This window comes from Ambystoma mexicanum, chromosome 10, assembly GCF_040938575.1.
Source record: "Ambystoma mexicanum isolate Mex_15411 chromosome 10, UKY_AmexF1_1, whole genome shotgun sequence".
NCBI classification, from domain to species: domain Eukaryota; kingdom Metazoa; phylum Chordata; class Amphibia; order Caudata; family Ambystomatidae; genus Ambystoma; species Ambystoma mexicanum.
The window spans coordinates 705,626,344-705,645,136 of NC_090932.1; positions in this window are offsets into that span (position 1 = coordinate 705,626,344).

Here is an 18,793-nt window from a genome sequence, read left to right on the forward strand (position 1 = left end):
TTGTGAAGACATAAGGAATGAGCCTGCAAATTAGGAGGGAGACATGGATGCACAAGCACACATCAATACACCATGCAGTGCACAATACAACAACAATATGCATTAGGAATGTATACACAGCATTGACTACAGACTGCCCACACATGTCGTGGGTATCCAACGTCACTGTGTAAGTCACTGTCACTTGGGCACACCCTTTGCAAGCCCATGGAAACAGGAAGCAGGAGGGGTGTGTGTCTCACGAACCCAAGCATCTAACCCAAACTCAGGACAAGCCTGCATGTGCCCAGCTGGAATACAGTGGATGCCCACGGGAGCCACACAAGGCAACACACTGCAACAAAAAATCAAAAATCAAAAATCAAAAATCAAAAATGGCCATGTGTTAATTTACCAGTAAACCAAGAGACCTTCTTTATAGAAGTGCAGGAAACGAAATACTGCTGATAGATCATGATATATCGAATGTAGGGGGGAAAATATTGCGCCCACTTGCCATTTTTATTATTTTTTCATACAACCATTATATATTTAATTATAGTTCTCTTAAGAAAGAATTTTGAATTTTTTTCTTTTGAATTTTCGTAACAAATACAGATTTTGTAGTTTGCCTCTCACCTCTTGCCAGTATACCATTAACGAAACCAATGTATGCATACTTAGCGCTGGAAATAACCTTGAAGGTACATATTTGTAATAATACAATTACATGTAGCGCAGTGTGCTGGCTTTCTCCAGATTATGAGTTCTGTAACAGTATTTTATTAGCACATAGAGATTGCTTTTGACATCCCCTCTGCCTATCAGAATGTTCGAAGTGTAGTCAGTAATTACTGGTATTGACGTAATTCCAAACATTCGTACTTCAAAAGCACACAGTGAAAAAACAATGCAATTTCGAGGCAAGCAATTGTTAAAAAATGCACTCTATCTATAGAAATATATTTATTTTACTGCGAGATTCAAGTTAACACACACAAGAGAAAGCTAAAACGTGGAGAAATGCTTTTGCTTTCTTTAAGACCAATAATGCATTTTAATGTATGCATGCCCATGTTAAATCTTTTCCATTTTAACCAAGTTTGCAATTAACATGTTTAACCTATGAAGACAGCGATGTTATTGAAATGCTACAAAATAAAAACCACATTTCAGGGGTGCGCGAGAAGTTCAATACGCGAATGGCCTGGGTGCGTGTATTTCAGGGGTGCGCGAGAAGTTCCACACGCGAATGGCCTGGGCGCATGTATTTTAGGGGTGTGCGAGAAGTTCCACACACGAATGGCCTGGGCGCGTGTATTTCAGGGGTGCGGCGCGAGAAGTTCCACACGCGATTGGCCTGGGCGCGTGTAGTTCAGAGGTGCGCAAGAAGTTCCACACGCGATCGGGCCTGGGGGAGCGTGTGCGTGTATTTCAGGGGTGCGCGAGAAGTTCCACACGCGATCGGGCATGGGGGAGCGTGTGCGTGTATTTCAGAAGTGCGCGAGAAGTTCCACATGCGAATGGCCTGGGCGCGTGTAGTTCAGAGGTGCGCGAGAAGTTCCACACGCGATCGGGCCTGGGCGAGCGTGTGCGTGTATTTCAGAGGTGCGCGAGAAGTTCCACACGCGATCGGGCCTGGGGGAGTGTGTGCGTGTATTTCAGGGGTGCGCGAGAAGTTCCACATGCGATTGGCCTGGGCGCGTGTATTTCAGAGGTGCGCGAGAAGTTTCACACGCGATCGGGCCTGGGGGAGCGAGGTACGTGTATTTCAGGGGCTCGCGGGTGGTTTTACACGCGATCGGGCCTGAGGGAGCGGGGTACGTGTATTTCAGGGGTGCGTGAGAAGTTCCACACGTGATTGGGCTGGGTGCGGGTATTCCAGGGGTGCGCGGGAAGTTTACACGCTCACCTACAACACCTATTCATGGGATCGAATGTGGCCAATCCGGAAACACGTACGCAAGCAGGAAGTAGGCGTACGTCCACCCGCACAGCATAAAAGTATACGCAAACAACAAAGAAGCTCAGACGCCAGGATGAACATACCGTTCCTAGCAGCAGTGGCCGTGGGATACCGCAGGAGGAGGAGGAGGATAGTGCGGGCCCGAATTTTTACACCCAGAACCAGCCTTTTTGGGATGCCTGATGCCCATGTGTATGGGAGGTACAGGTTTCCACCTCACATAATACCCGACCTGGTCAGTGAGTGGGAGGATGACCTCACATCAACCACCCTGTGCTCCCAAGCACTCAGCCCCCTGGAGAAGGTCCTCAATGTACTGCACTTCTTGGCCACTGGATCATTTCAGCGGACAAGTGCTATAGTGGGGGAGGTGTCACAGGTCACGCAGTCACGCTGCCTACACCAGGTCTTGGCCATCATCACTGCACGCCCATCAGTCCGCAGGCACATATACCTGCCCAGAACACCTGCAGAAAGGCAGGCTGTCGCTCAGGATTTCTACAGGGTGGCACAATTCTCCAAAGTGCTAGGTGCCATTGATTGCACCCATGTGGCTCTACGTCCCCCCAGGGCAACTGAGCACATCTATAGAAACCGCAAGCACTGGCATTCCATCAACGCCCAGGTAGTATGTGATGCCAAGGGAATCATCACCTCAGTATACGCCAAATATCCAGGCTCCATCCACGACAGTTTCATCTACAGAATGTCTACCCTAAACCGGGACATAGAAGCTGGGCGGCATGGCGATTCATGGCTGCTCGGTGAGTATAAATGCCACTGCGCATGCATGCATGTCAGATACTGAGTAATGTCACAACCCCACTAATGATTCCCATCACCACCTCCCCAGGGGACAGTGCCTACCCTCTCAACACCCACATGATGACGCCAATTCGGAACCCTACCACGCCACCCCAGGTAAGATACAACACAGCCCACATTGCAACCCGGGGCATCGTGGAGCGCACATTCGGAGTGCTCAAGTCATGCTTCCGCTCCCTTGACCGTTCTGGCGGGCAGCTGTTATACGCTCCCCCAGTAGTGTGCAGGATCATAGTGGCAGCATGTGTCCTGCACAACGTTGCAACACGCCGGGGCCTGGCCGTGGACATGGTGGTGCCCCCACATCCCCAACCACATGCATGCCCACTGCGCATGGGAGGGGAAAGGGCACGGGGTGAGGCAGCCCATATGCAGCTCGTGGCTAATTACTTCACATAAAATCACACCCCTGTGGAGTGCACACAGCCCTGGCACATACCAGCTGTCAATCAATGATGATTGTAACTGACAATTATGATGTGTCAATGGACAGTCAACTGTCACAAGCATACCAGCCTCAGATTGTACATCTGGAAGTGTTCCATTGTGTGCTTCCCTACCTACACAAACACCACCAATGCTGTGTTCAAAAGACACACTTCTATGCTGCTAAAATCATTACCCCCTTGCAAGACACAACATGACAACAGTGCCATGTCACCCAACCCCTCCCCAGCACTGCCACCCAACACACCATGGCATGACATGCCATGTGAGAGCAAACAAAGTCATCCCCCAAACATGACACGTGTCACAAAGTACAGTGTCCCTAATGGAAACTGGCCACACACAATATGCCCACATAAATGTAGAAACAACAACACACATGACCAAATACCACAATACAATCGACATAGCATAAACATGACAGTACTAAGGCAAAGGATACGTAGTCTTACAACATGAGAATGCCAGCACATCCACCACCTCCAACTGTACAGTGTTGTTGCCACGCACATCTGGAAGTCCACTGCTCACAACATGAGCTCCATCTCCAAAGTGGACGGCCTTGTGAAGACATGGGGAATGAACCTGCAAATTAGGAGGGAAACATGGATGCACAAGCACACATCAATACACCATGCAGTGCACAATACAACAACAATATGCACTAGGAATGTATACACAGCATTGACTACAGACTGCCCACACATGTCGTGGGAGTCCAACGTCACTGTGTAAGTCACTGTCACTTGGGCACACCCTTTGCAAGCCCATGGATACGGGAAGCAGGAGGGGTGTGTGTCTCACGAACCCAAGCATCTAACCCAAACTCAGGACAAGCCTGCATGTGCCCAGCCGGAATACAGTGGATGCCCACGGGAGCCACACAAGGCAACACACTGCAACAGAAAATCAAAAATCAAAAATCAAAAATGGCCATGTGTGGGCCAGAGGGGGTGGGGGAGGCCACCCATGAGGTCCGAGGACATGGTGCCCACCCACAGCCACCTGCGTGAATGTTGGGAAAAAAAAACACCTCCATGGGCTCATGGCCTGCACGGCTACTAAATTAGGGGAGATTCACTGCTGGATTCGCTCTCCTCAACCTCTGCTGCTGCTGCCACAGGAGGTGGTGGTGCTATGGGAGGCAGCCCATGAAAAGCCCTAGTTTGGTCCTCCATGGCAGCAAGCATGCGGGTGTGGAAGGCCTCGTTCTGGAGGGATATGGTGCGGAGATCCCCATGCAACACCCGACGTGTTGCCCGGACCTCCGCCCGAGTTGCCCGGGCCTCCGCCCGAGTTGCCTGCATCTCTGCTGAGAGCGTACGGGTGACGCGCTCCAGCAGCTATTCCGTCCTGGTGACAGTGGAAGCCTCAAGGTCCACAAGAGTCTGCCTGAGGTGCCAGACCTCTCCACTCAGGGCTTCCCTCTGTCCCTGGGCATCTAGAGAAATTGATTCCCTCAGATTGTCCAGGGCCGCCTGTCTGTCCCTGCTGGACGCCAACATGTCCTCCATGACTGATTGGCAAATGGAGTCTGTTGCCTGCTGTAGTAGCTCCATCTGCCTTTCTGGGGGGACAATGGAAGTGGCCACCCTCTCCATGGCTTGAGCAATCATTTCTGATGATGCTGCCTGTTGGTTGGCCATACCGTAAATGGATTGCTCCCATGCGGTATTGCCCGGTGGCGGACGGCCACTGCGTTGGCGGGCACCACACCTGTCTGGGGCAAGGCGAACTGCGCCTTGCTGTGTCGGCACTGCCTGAGGCTGCAGGACTGCATTTCCCCTCTCAACTGCTGGCCCAGGAACAGGATCAGATGTTGCGGAGTGTGGCCCTGCATCCGTAACCACCACAGGCGCACCTACCAACACTGACATCCCCATAGTGGGCTCTACCCCTGGTGCAGGTGGGTTGGACAGAACAGTATCCCTTCCATGAACACATACCTGCGAATCCACATAGGTCTCATCCGAATCAACACCTGAAAAGAGTTCTGGGGAGGTGCAGCCAGGGACACCCCTGGACAGTATGGCCTGCAGCAAGAGAGGGTTCTCCCCCACCACCAAACCACGACCCCCACTGGTGCCTGGTCGTGCTTCAGATCCCTCCTGGGCCTGCACCATCTCCTCTCCCTCAACAGCATCAGGTGCGTCATCCTCTGCAAAAACATGAAAGACAAAATATGGAAACAGGCATTAGCACCATGGCACGCTATTAGGCCAGACAAGCTACAGTACCAGTACTTGATTTACACATGTCCCACATGACTATAACCCTCCCATGCATGCACTGTCCATGAGTTGGAAGGGGAGGAAAATGTCAGACACTGATGACACCAAGATGGGAGAGCAACACATTAGCTGCATGCTGGCTAGCAGTGCCATCACACATTGGCCTGTGAGTGGCATGTCCAATACACATACATGACACATGCCATCACACAGATGGCATGTACCATAGGCATGTCATATATGTGACAATAGGGCAGAGTGATGCGCAGTAGAACCAGATGAATTTCTACAATCAGCCTGAATGAACACAGTTAAATACGGAACAATGTTGTAGCAAGATGCCACTTCAAGGGCAACTGGCGCGATGTAGTGCAAAATGCCTACTGTGGGCAGAAGGGATACTGTAATACCCAAATCCCGGGGCGCCGAATGCATTGGATGAAGCACATGGGTGGCCCAAAACACTCAGGCACACACACCCTGACCTGGCACTCAACCAGAACCCCTCCCACAAACAACATACACATGGATCACACACACATGCATGTGCACTCACCGGACAATGCCTCGTAATCTGGTAGCTCTCCCACACCTTGGATCTGCTCCTCTGTGACGTAGGTCCCAGCAACATGCTCATGTAGAGTGAGTTCAATGTCCTCTTGTGGAGACCCACCTCCAGTCACCAGAGTTACGGCATGACTTGAGGCCAGCTTTTTCTTTGCCCTACGCTTAAGGTTGTTCCAGCGCTTGTAGCACTCAACAGCTGTGCGCCTCATAAACCCAAGGGCACTTATGCTGTCCGCGATGGACTGCCAGTGTGCCTGACGTCGAGTAGGTGTAATCCTACACCCTGAAGTGACCAACATTTCGGCATCATGGTCGGACACCTACTGCACAAGTGCATCCAGTTCGGCATCATTGAAGCTAGGCTTCCTTGGCGTGCTGGACCGTGTAGCCGTGTCGGGGTCATCAGCTTGTACTGGACGAGCACTCTTCCTCTTTCTTTTTGTGGGTGGTGGGGATCCAGAGTGCCCTACGCCGCTCTGGACACTAGAGGCAGGAGTACCGGTGGACTGTGTAGTAGTAGTGTGCAATGGCACACTGATCACATGACTTTCTGCAGGCATTAGCTGAAGTGTGATGATGGCAGGGGGAACCTCAGTCTGATGTACCGGGACCAACACTGTCCTGGCTGGGAGAGTCAGAGCTGGGGTGGATGGAGCTGCAGCTGCCCCTGCAGCCTCCCCACCCCGCCTACTCGGGGCAGCAGATGACATGGCTGCCCCTGTACCACGTGGCCTGGTGACACTGGCTTGCACCGCCACACGTGGCCTAGACTTTGCGACCTGGATGTCAGCCTGGGAGTCACCCTGTGCTAGGTCAGCTGCCACAACGGGCCGGTCCAACAAGGGCTGAGCAGGGATGGTGTCAGCCACGTTTCCCTCAACCATGGGGGAGGGTGTGTGTCCCTGACTGGTCCTCCACATGTGGGGGGCTAGGGGGAGTCTGCAAATCCTGGCCATGTCCGCTACCGCACCCACCACGCCCACCTCTTGAGGTTCGGCCACCTTTGCCACCCTTACCACTTGCTCGCCTCCCAGCCATGGCACTGATGGAGTTGTGCGTATGGGAGTTGCAGTGGACAGTTGTCCTGGGCAATTGGGGGTCAAAGGGGTAGGGTACTAGATGGAATTTGTACCCAAGTGCTCTAGCAAGGCTGTATGGAACCCCTGGGGAAAGATGACGGGTCACGCAATGCACAGGCACCCCTAAAACAGAAAATGACGTGCACGCGACCCCTCGTAGACCACGTGCGTGGGAAAAGGAACCTGCACTACGCTGTGGCACCCAGAAACACAAAAATGAACGTATGCATGTCACACGCAGCCTACAATGACCTCTGAAGGGGTACGCTACACACCGGGATAGCACAGTTGGTAAATACGTGCGCGACTCACCGTCTGCCTGGGAAAAAAGCGTGAAAAATATGCGCGTGTGCGCGTTGGCAACACCCCCGCCAAAAGAAGATTTGTACACTGTCTGAGGAGACAGGACAAAAGGAGAAGTCAACGCTGTTTGAGGAAACAGGTCGAAGAGAAAATCAGAAAAATACTGACAGAGGTAACAGGGAGTACGAACTAGAAACGCTGTGAAGTAAATCGCGTGTGAACCGACAAGAAGTACAGATTTCACCCACTCGCTCTCCACGAGAAGCACGTACAAGGAAATGACGTACTACACGTACCTTTTAAACCGCACCACACGTCCAACGTCACTCACTGCATACTGTATACGCACTGAGGCACTATCCTCCAATTACGCGGGCTGACACTCGGACGTGCAGTTTTTGGTCTTGTAACATTCCCCCGGGTACAGGGACACGCCCGCGCGTGTCCCTTCACAGACGCGCCTGCGCTGTCAGGGCCTTTGGTCCAATGGAATCGCGTACACAGGCCAATCGCGTGTGGAACTTCTCGCGCACCCCTGAAATACACACGCCCAGGCCAATCGCGTGTCGAACTTCTCGCGCACCCCTGAAATACACGCGCCCAGGCCAATCGCGTGTGAAACTTCTTGCGCACCTCTGAAATACACGCACACGCTCCCCCAGGCCCGATCGCGTGTGGAACTTCTCGCGCACCTCTGAAATACACGCGCCCAGGCCAATCGCGTGTGGAACTTCTCGCGCACCCCTGAAATACACGCGCCCAGGCCAATCACGTGTGGAACTTCTCGCGCACCTCTGAAATACACGCGACCAGGCCAATCGCGTGTGTAACTTCTCGCGCACCCCTGAAATACACGCGCCCAGGCCAATCGCGTGTGGAACTTCTCGCGCACCTCTGAAATACACGCGACCAGGCCAATCGCATGTGGAACTTCTCGCGCACCCCTGAAATACACGCGCCCAGGCCAATCACGTGTGGAACTTCTTGCGCACCTCTGAAATACACGCGACCAGGCCAATCGCGTGTGTAACTTCTCGCGCACCCCTGAAATACACGCGCCCAGGCCAATCGCGTGTGGAACTTCTCGCGCACCCCTGAAATACACGCACCCAGGCCAATCGCATGTGGAACTTCTCGCGCACCTCTGAAATGCATGCGCCCAGGCCAATCGCGTGTGAAACTTCTCGCGCACCTCTGAAATACACGCACACGCTTCCCCAGGCCTGATCGCGTGTGGAACTTCTCGCGCACCTCTGAAATACACGCGACCAGGCCAATCGCGTGTGGAACTTCTCGCGCACCCCTGAAATACACGCGCCCAGGCCAATCGCGTGTGGAACTTCTCGCGCACCTCTGAAATACACGCGACCAGGCCAATCGTGTGTGGAACTTCTCACGCACCCCTGAAATACACGCTCCCAGGCCAATCGCGTGTGGAACTTCTCGCGCACCTCTGAAATACACGCACACGCTCCCCCAGGCCCGATCGCGTGTGGAACTTCTCGCGCACCCCTGAAATACACGCGCCCAGGCCAATCGCATGTGGAACTTCTCGCGCACCCCTGAAATACACGCGCCCAGGCCAATCGCGTGTGGAACTTCTCGCGCACCCCTGAAATACACGCGCCCAGGCCAATCGCGTGTGAGACTTCTCGCGCACCTCTGACGTACACGCACACGCTCCCCCAGGCCCGATCGCATGTGGAACTTCTCACGCACCTCTGAAATACACGCGACCAGGCCAATCGCGTGTGGAACTTCTCGCGCACCCCTGAAATACACGCGCCCAGGCCAATCGCATGTGGAACTTCTCGCGCACCTCTGAAATACACGCACACGCTCGCCCAGGCCCGATCGCGTGTGAAACTTCTCGCGCACCTCTGAAATACACGCACACGCTCCCCCAGGCCCGATCGCGTGTGAAACTTCTTGCGCACCTCTGAAATACACGCACACGCTCCCCCAGGCCCGATCGCGTGTGAAACTTCTCGCGCACCTCTGAAATACACGCACACGCTCCCCCAGGCCCGATCGCGTGTGGGACTTCTCGCGCACCTCTGAGATACACGCACACGCTCCCTCAGGCCCGATCGCGTGTGGGGCTTCTCACGCACCTCTGAGATACACGCACACGCTCCCCCAGGCCCGATCGCGTGTGGAATTTCTTGCGCGTGTAGAACTTTGGCGCACATTTTTTTCCTGCGCAGGGACGCTACCGCCTGCTTTCGTGTGGCGGACATGTATGGGCCTGTGCGCGTTTTTGGCCGTGCGCTGTTTTTCCCTATTCGATTCCATGAATACGTGTTGTAGGCGAGCGTGTGGGCGTTCTGCGCACTTGCCTCCTCTACTTCCCCCGTGACGCCCACATTTTCACGAGTTGTTCCCCATTCTGCGTATAACGCCCCGTGTTACGCCTACTTTTGTTATGTGCGCCGCGCTATGTGCGAATTCGATGTGGCCTTATCGCACGGCGTTCGGTGACCTGTGCGCCAGCCTGCGCCAGCGTGCGCCACGCACTTTTTCAGCGCACAGCCCACATTTTGCGCGTGCACGGACTTCCATGAATAGATGTGCCATGTTTTCTGTGCGATAATCGCACTTGCACTGAGATTTTCGCTATTTCACTGCGAATCGCACGTTTTCGCACACGTGCGCCGTTTTTTCGGTGCACATTAATTCCATGAATCGGCCTGTAAGACTTTTGGAGGCTCACATAATATAATGCCCTTAACTGTATGAGCCTTGTTCGTTTGGTGGTCTATGTCAGAATACAAAAATACTGTGATGAGGGATCATACAATTGACAATGTTGGGAGACCTTTGCCTTTGGATGGCAATAGTGTACAATATCTGATTTTTTTTCATAGCAAAACCAGATAATGGTGTGAGTACCTGCCAGATAATGGTAATGACTTGGTATATCTTTGCAATAGATGGAACATGGTTTGCTACATTGATAATTGTTGTTCATGCCTTACAAATAGTTATATCTTAGTCATGACTGTGGGACCAAACTTTCCTGCCAACTACCAGCAACATCTGCAACCCTCTTCAGTCTGTATAGTGCTGCCATCATTCCACTGAGACAGCATCGACACATGTTGATGAATTTCTCTCCTCTCCATTCCTCACTACTCCAAGCTCTCCTCCATACTCACTCTTCTGGAACTATCTTCTGGCTTTCACAAACATGCCCCTCATGCTAACCCTCGTTAACACTGGAACCCAGTACACTCCCTTCCCCTAGATTTACTGCTACCTCTCGACCATTCCTTCTCTACTTCCTGGAACTTGGGTATCTCTAATCGTATTTCTCCTCCAGTAGGTGTCACTCAAGGCTCAGTCCTGGAGCGTATGCTTTTCACATGCTGCAACCCTTGTGTAGCATTCTTCATATATGGAATGTTTTATGTGAGATGTAGAATGATTTATGTGGAATGTAGAATGAGAACCTAGAGTATGTAAAGAAGGTTCTTGTCAGTTAGAGACAGCTTGATGAGAGGACCAGTGGGGCTCTACATATGCTCTTAAATGAAATCAATAAAGAGGTTCTCACACTTACCTCTGTGGCTCTATCATTTCACCCTGCAATAGCAAACGTATCTCCTCATTTGGGTTCTCCCACCACCTCTTTTATCCCAATATCCAAATTCTCTAACGGCCAACGCCCCATCCTTAATATTCTAAAATCTGAAGTCCTCTACATTCCTGCCTCTAACACTGCTCCTATTCTCAACGTTTACTCTTCACACTGTACCCCAAAGAGGTTCTCTTTGATAGCTATCTTAGGCTCATTCACTTTATCACCTCCTCAGTTGCTACTAACAGGATTAATCATCTCAATACTTGCAATATCCAACCGCTCTTCACGTATCACTTTTATGAAACTTTTCTTCCCTCCCCAGATCTCTGTTACCCTGAACACTACTCCTACCCCATCTCTACACGAAATTCTGTTGCATGTGGGTATCCATGCAGAACCAGTCTCTGTATAAACAACTTATCATCTTAAAATCTATTCATGGCCTTGCCACTACCTGACGTTCTCTATCACCTGCTATACATCTATTTCAATCCCATGATCTGGCATCCTTTATCTGTCTGTTCATTGCCTGCCATGGGCACCCTCTCCTTATAAATCTTAGTCCTTGACCTCTCCACCGGATCTCCCTTTTTTCTGCTATCAAAAATCAACACCAGCATCCAGCCATACAAATCAGCATTCACGGTTCACCTACTGAATCTTGAAGGTTCACACAACATAACACTCCTGATCCCTCCCTACCTACCACCACTGCTTTTATTGTCAATTATTACATTTATTCCTCCCATAACACCTGAGCAGATGTCTTGCACTGTTTATGTCCCCAGTGTATACATTGCAGTAACGCCCATCTCCAATAGGTTACGCTAAAAGGTGACACACATATTATTGAAATGATCAATGTCGCAGCCAATGCTCATTGAACACAGGTTATATATCTCTGTTTGTGTATGACACACTGTTGGATTACAAAGTGTTGCAGAGATCACTCAGAACCACTCCAATTCTGCTACTTTGCCATCAGGGTCATCAAGACAGACCTCCTCAACAAACTAAATTAAATTCACAATCAAATCACCAAGGAAAAGCTCAGAAATTGTCCTCACTCAACTTGAAAAATAGGCCCCTTGGCATGTTAGCCGCCTCATCAGATTCTTGTTGTAAGGCCCAATGGAGCAGTTTTCTGGCAATATAGGTAAGTGAGATAAGTGCTCACCCAAAATGTCTGTGTTCTGCCTTCAGAGCACAAGTTAGAATCTGGGATGGGTTGTGCCAATCCTTAAGAGGCTGAAGACTAGACTAATATTAACTGGACAATAAAGCACCTATAATAACAGTGGTTACAATGGAGGGAGGTTTGAAAATAAGTGCAATATATATAAAAAAAGATATATTTATTCAGTTACTTTATAATCACATACTGTTGCTCAATATTCCTCACTAACTGCTCCTACCCTTTGAGTGCATTTTCATCACCTGCCTGCTACTCTGTTCAAATTCAATCCCAAATCATTTTTCCAATGCATTGCTGTAATTGCCAAAAACAGGTGGTGTGTGGATCCTGTAATGACTAGCAGTGGAGATGATCGGAATATTGATCTCCTATTCATAGTTCATCACTCTCCTAATGCTTCAAGTGGTGTCTCTCAAACGCAAGACAAATTATGATATTATTATTAACTGTCTAATTATTCCTCGTTTAAGGAGAAAAAACATTTTGATTCTTGATTACCTTTCAGCCCTTACCAATTTTGATATTTGCATGTCTGCCATCCATTCTCAGAGCATTTTCTTCATCTGAATTAATAAGCATTTTTTATAGGTTGCACTTATCCTGAAGACAGGATGCCAAGAGCAGACATTTCATTAATGTATTCATAATAAGATAAAGGTTGAAATAAGGTCCTGCATGAGAGACCTAACCCTTCCAAGTCTCCCACTTACTTAACTTCTTTGTTCTATTGGTCACATGAATATTTCATTTAGGCCCAAGGCTGACCCTTTTGGCTTGTTGGTGGGAAAACTTCACAAATAACTCCCCCACTGCAAGCCTGGCTTTTACATCCCCCCAGCTATTTACAACTGCAATAAAGTGTGTTTTGCTAAGGGTGTTGACAACCATGTGTCCGCCAAACTTGTTGTCTCTAAGGGCAGTTCTGAGCAGGCCAAATTCTCTGGCTTGTGCATGCCCAGAATGTAGGAGGACGTGTGAACACAGGGGCTATAATCAAGGCTGAACACTGGAAAGAAAAATATACAGGAAAATAGTATTCTTCATAGGAAAAGTTGGTCCGGTTCAGATAAGAAGACAGTATGCCAGATATCTGCAATGGGGCATCTCTGTGTAGCAAATGCATCCCCCATTTACAATCTGCACCCTACACCGCAAACAACAAAGAGACTAATAAAAACACTGGCCCAGAGATGCAAATGGCGCTGGAGACAGGAGGCACATCCCAAAGATGTATTAATTTAAAAGGACAATTACAACTGCAGCCTTTTCCTCAGCAACCATAAGTCAGACTTTCTTGAGTGATGTGTCACTTTTTAAGCAATTTGCAGGTGATTTTGGTGATATAAAATTCCTCTACCTGCAACTTAGGGATTTGTAATGGCCATCTAAAATGGGTTTCTGGCTGCTTTTAACATGTCCCGAATGTGAGTTGGTGTGCTGGTGGAGGATACATTTAGGATTATGGGCAATAAATTACATGTTCCTAACTATTATGCTTTTTGTAAAAACTGGTGAAAATTGCCAAAACGGCTGTGCAACATGGTGCGAACCTGGATGTTTTTTAAATGAAATTCCCCCTGATTAGCGGAATCAGAAAGTATATTATGGCCGTTAGTAGCAAATCACAACGTTTTTAATACATAACTAGTTTTTGCCAAAAAGTTTATATGAGAACAAATGGGGATTACAAATAGGAATTGTCATATGTCTGCTACCAATCCTTAGAGATGGGATGGAATTGGGAGGAGAGAGAAGGGTTCAATCCTATTTGCGAGAAATCTTGCAAGGTACTGCCCAAGATTGTGAACTTAATGGTGTCATTGCTGCAATGTAAAGTGGATACACTATGAGGAAGGGTGAGAGCTTCTGAAACCTACCATCTGACAGCCACAAGGAATCACCAAAGGAGACTGCATTTGGGTGCAGCTGCCTATTGCTAGGGAGGCCTAAAAAAGCTGACTGAACTCTATGGTGAAGAGCTGGGGAACAGCCTTGAGAGCGGAGTGACCAGATCCCTGCCCTGTCCTTCCAGAGGGTCATGACATGCAGCTGGCTTTCCTGAACTTTAAACAGAGGTTTTCTATGTAAGTAGAATTGAACCATTTGCAAACAAAAGGTGGGGGGATCTTCTAGCCTTAAATCCTTTCCCTTTATACCAGGCTCGGGGGGGCGGAGTGTGTAGATCCTTAGCCTATTTAACTAAATGATATTCATTTAATTAATTCCCCTTGGCCGAACACCATGGGGTGATTTGTTTTCAAATTCAAAATTAACAAAGCTCTTCCTGGTGTGCCCTGAAAACTATAGACCATAATTAATTGGGTGATCCTATTTATCCTGTCGACCATGACTTCTTTAGGAAGAGGGGTGTTTTTGTCCCTAAAGTAAAACAAATCCCTAATCTGTCAGCTTCCCCAACACAGGTCTTTAAGTGGTGGGGGGGTCTGAAATCTGAAATTCTCAAACCATGCCCATTTTTAATGTCCAGCTTACCCAACACAGGCCTTTGAGTGTAGGTGATCTGACTGTAACGCTCACCTGATTCTCGCAGAGGCGCCGGTCTTGACTGGGCGACTACCGTATCTTCAAAGGTGATGTGTAGCACCCGGTTGGCTCTTTGGGCTGGACCTCTGTTCACTGTATGCCTGACGTGTAGAGTAAGATGTCTGCAGATAGAAAATATGGGGTTAATGGACTGGGGTTATTGGGGTGTCCCTATCTCTTTCCTCTTCTCCTCTCCTGTAGACCCCAAAGGTTAACGCTCTCACCTTAGGTAAGTGAATGCCGAGCTCTCCATCTGCCTCGGGGCAGGGTGCTGTAGCCAGTTTCTTCATTGGATAGGTAGCGCAGGCCTCTTGACTTCAGAGGACTGCTGTCCGTCGTTTACTGCACGAACGGTAAGTTTCGAGTCATTCAAATGTCTTTTTAAAGTCTTTAGTAATGATGTCTCTTGTTTTGCAGGGTTCCGGCGATGGCGGATGACGGGCTGAAGTGAGTTGAAGATGGAGCCCGTGTGATGAATAGAAGCGCCTGGAAGCACGTGAGTAAGCGCTTGTTGCCTGCTTCACGATGCGCTCTAACTGTCTTTTTATTTTGCAGGTACGAGTTCGGAGCGGCTGCAGGGTGCCGGAATACCCACTGGATTAGATGTGGAAAGGAGTAATGGCACGTGAGTATTAAAGTTCCCCAATGTCTTTAAACGCACCTTGTTTTGTCTTTCAGATGCGGATGCAGCGCCGAAGGCCTCCGGAGCGTGCAAAGAGTTGGTAAGCTTTTGTCTTTCAGATGCTGAAATGCAGTATGAAGACCTCCGGAGCGCACGAAGAGTAGGTAAGCCTTTGCCTTTCCGATGCCGGAATGCTAACCTGTTCTTTCTTGTCTTTATAGGTGTTGCTGAAGACTGGATTCAGGATGGTAAGCCTTTTTCCTTAGGCCCAGGACTGGATGCAGAAGACACGATGAGCGTCCTGCTGCAGAGGGTGCAGAATAACGCAAAGCAAGATTCATCCACCGGGTGTGGTTTAAATAGCCTCCTGTAGTGCTTAGGGAGTCTCCTTCCACAGCCACGCCTAAGTAAGAAAAGAGTTCCTGGTAAGAAAAGAGTTCCTGCCTTCCAGAAGAGTTCCAGTGTTCTAAATCTAGGGAGTGGCTCCAGCCCCACCCAACAGGAAAAGTAGTTCCAAACAGAAGAGGATCAGAGGCTCAACTGGCAGGCAAGTAAGCAGCATGGTCTGCTGCAGGTAAGTCCACCCAAGCATTATGAGCCCGGCGCTTCCAGCGCTTGGACTGGGCATATTTATGAGCCTGGTGCCACTGGCGCCAGGACTGGGTCCAAAAGGTCCCAATTGGGACTGGTTGGCACTCGGAACCTGGGTTATGGATCTGCTTCCAAGGGAGTTGGGAAAACCCTGACCTTTTGGAAGCAGAGATCATGACAGTACCCCCCCTCAAGGCCCCTCCCAAACCGGGCTTCTCCGGGGGTTTTGGCTTGTCAGGAAATGTTCGGTGAAATCTTTTGATTAGGCGAGGAGCGTGGACATATTCAGCAGGTTCCCAGGATCTCTCTTGGGGGCCGTAGCCTTTCCAGTCAATTAGGTAGAATAGTTTAGATTTGGAGATCTTGGAGTCCAGAATGCTTTTGACTTCAAACTCGAGTTCTCCATCCACTAGGATAGGTTTTGGAGATTTGGATAGTCGGGTTTGAGGTTGCACGGGTTTTAATAGAGAGACGTGGAAGACCGGATGTATCTTCATGTGCGGGGGCAAGTCCAACTTGACCGCTACTGGGTTTACTATGGTAGTGATGGAATAGGGACCAAGGTATCTTGGGTTGAATGTGCGTGGCCCTTTTAGAGATAGATATTTGGTGGATAACCAGACTTGATCCCCTACTTGATAGTGAGGGGCTTCCTTCCGATGTTGATCTGCTCCTTTCTTGTATTGTTCTTTAGCCCTTTGAAGGTGAGAAACAGCTTCCTTAAAGGCTTGGGTGATTGTAGAATGCAGGTAGTCTACTGCTGGTGTTTCAAGATCTTGGAGGGGATCCAACTCCGAGGTTCGAGGGTGATTGCCGTACAAAAGAAAAAACGGGGTTTTCCCAGTTCCCGAGTGGACAGAGTTATTGTAGGCATACTCGGCTATCCAAAGGATATCTTTCCAAGTTTTTTCAGTTTGTTGCAGCATGCAGCGTAAATACTGTTCCAGAGTTTGATTGGTCCTCTCGGTTTGTCCGTCGGTCTGAGGGTGGTGACTGGTCGATAGTCTCACATCAATTTGAGCCGACCGACAGCAACTTCGCCAAAAATGAGAAATAAATTGACTACCTCGATCCGAAATTAGAACCGAAGGAAAACCGTGCAGTCGGACGATGTTTTCGAGAAATTCTCGGGCCAGAGTTGCTGCTGTTGGCAAGCCTTTGAGCGGAATGAAATGCGCCATCTTGGAGAATAAGTCCACGATTACTAGAATCGTATTGTATCCGGAGCATGGAGGTAGATCGGTGATGAAGTCCATAGAAAGCGTATGCCAAGGGCGAGGTGGGATGTCAATAGGGCGTAAGAGGCCTGCTGGTCTTTCCTTTTGACTCTTGTTTTGGGCGCATACTCCACAGGACATTATAAAGTCTCTGATATCTTTTTTCCAAGACGGCCACCAGAAGTAGCGCTTGATCTTTTCTGAGGTCTTGGCTATACCGGGATGACCTTCCATTAAAGAGTCGTGATAACAAGAGATTACTTTTTTCTGTAAATCTGTGCTGGGTAGGTATAATCGTTCTTGGAAATACAATAAGTTGTCCTTTACTGCAAAGTCCTTTCCCTGCAGATGCCAATTCTGTATATCTGCTGGAGTTACAAGTTGCCTGGCTTTATCCTTAACTTCCTCTATGGATTCTGTGGCGATTACACCCAGAATTCTTTTTTCGGGAATGATTGGTACAGGTTTAGAGTTGATCAAGTGTTCTTCCACTCCCATCCGAGAAAGGGCATCGGCTTTACCGTTCTTTGTACCTGGTCGATAGGTAATTATGAAGTCAAACTCGGCAAAGAATAATGCCCAACGGAGTTGTCTAGAGGATTGGGCTTTTGCGGTTTTCAAATATTGCAGGTTTCGGTGATCCGTAATCACAGTAACGGTGTGTCGGGCCCCCAGCAGATAATGCCGCCAAGCCTTAAAGGCAGACTTGATAGCCAGAAGTTCCTTGTCAGTAATCGTGTAATTGACTTCAGGAGGCGAGAATTTGCGGGACCAAAATGCCACGGGATGCAACTGATTGGTTACCGGGTCCTTTTGTGATAGAACTGCCCCCATGGCAAGGCTTGAAGCATCAGTTTCCATGATGTAGGGGAGTTCGGGGCGAGGGTGTTTTAAGATTGGTGCAGAGATAAATTTAGTCTTCAAATCCTGGAAAGCTTGTTCCGCCTCGGTAGACCATTCAAAACGTTTGTTTTTCTTTAACAAGGCAGTGATGGGCTGGACTATTCGAGAGAACTCGGGGATAAACCTGCGGTAAAAGTTAGCGAAGCCTAACATGCTTTGCACACCTTTTACGGAGGATGGTGATGGCCATTTGAGAACTGCATCGACCTTCTTTGAATCCATACGCACCCCGCCAGGTGATAATATGAATCCCAAGAATTCAACTTCAGTCACGTTGAAAACACATTTTTCCAACTTAGCGAAAAGTTTGTGTTGACGCAATCTTTCGAGGACCATTTTCACGTGTTTCCGATGTTCAGATTCCGATGAAGAATAAACGAGGATGTCGTCAATGTAAACAACAACACACACATCTATGAGCTCTCTGAGGACATCGTTCATAAAATATTGAAAGGCGGCCGGGGCATTGCAAAGTCCGAAGGGCATGACCTGATATTCAAATAGCCCATACTTGGTGCGGAAGGCCGTCTTCCATTCATCGCCCTCTTTTACTCGTACCAAGTGGTAAGCTCCTCTAAGAACCAGCTTTGTATATATGCATGCTTTTCTGACTTGGTCCAGGAGTTCAGGGATCAAAGGTAACGGATATCTATTCTTAACGGTGATCTGGTTCAGGGAGCGATAATCGATACAAGTTCTAAGGTCTCCTTCCTTTTTTGGAACGAAGAACAAAGCTGAAGA